Source organism: Seriola lalandi, unplaced genomic scaffold, assembly GCF_002814215.2.
Source record: "Seriola lalandi dorsalis isolate HSWRI2012SDOR001 ecotype SW California unplaced genomic scaffold, Sedor1 jcf7180002047603, whole genome shotgun sequence".
NCBI classification, from domain to species: domain Eukaryota; kingdom Metazoa; phylum Chordata; class Actinopteri; order Carangiformes; family Carangidae; genus Seriola; species Seriola lalandi.
In genome coordinates this window covers 1-666 of record NW_019518166.1, presented here as the reverse complement: position 1 = coordinate 666, position 666 = coordinate 1, and the positions used below count along the sequence as shown (strand labels likewise).

General features: G+C 55.1%; 1 pseudogene; it reads right to left on the bottom strand.

The window, feature by feature from the left end:
- Nucleotides 1–107: 107 nt before the first annotated feature.
- LOC111648784 (ras-specific guanine nucleotide-releasing factor 2 pseudogene) lies at nt 108–642 on the bottom strand (annotated as a pseudogene).
- Between the last annotated feature and the right edge of the window lie 24 nt (nt 643–666).

Genomic DNA, 666 nt, shown 5'->3' with positions numbered 1-666 from the left:
GGGGGGGGGGGACACGCAGAGCAAAGAGCACCTCCACCAGGGACCAGAGACACACACACACACACGACATCACTCTGACACCTGACCACACACGCCTGTGGACTCACCTGGGAGTGTTTGGAGACCCAGTGTCGCAGCACGTTGAGGACTCTGTTGGTCGCAGCTCTGCGGATGATGAACTCTTTGTCACAGGTTTTTTCCGAGTTACTGAAACCTGGGAGGAAAAAAATGTAAAGATTAGAAAACACCTTCCCACACAGCACCTCCCTCCCTCCCGGCTTTGTGTCTTTTGACCTTCATGGCTTGCTGTGCTCACCCTGGGAGCTGCTGTGCCCGGCAGCGGCGGTGGCGATGGCGAAGGCTGAGGCCGGTGACATCGTACAGCGAGAGTTCTCACCTGATGTGACTGCGAGGAACGAGAGACATTAAAAACAGAGAAGCAGCAGCAGCACGTGCCTGCACTGTGTGTGTGTGTGTGTGTGTGTGTGTTACCTCCTGACTGTCGGTAGCGGAGATGCCGCGGCGTCGATGGCGAGCGACAGGGCGACATGTCGCTCGGCTCGCTACTGGCAGGTGATTCAGGGAGGAACTTGTCCAGAGACACTGACTCTAAAACAGCTGTTAGAGAAACAGTGCAACATCTGTATTCATCAGAATTATACACCA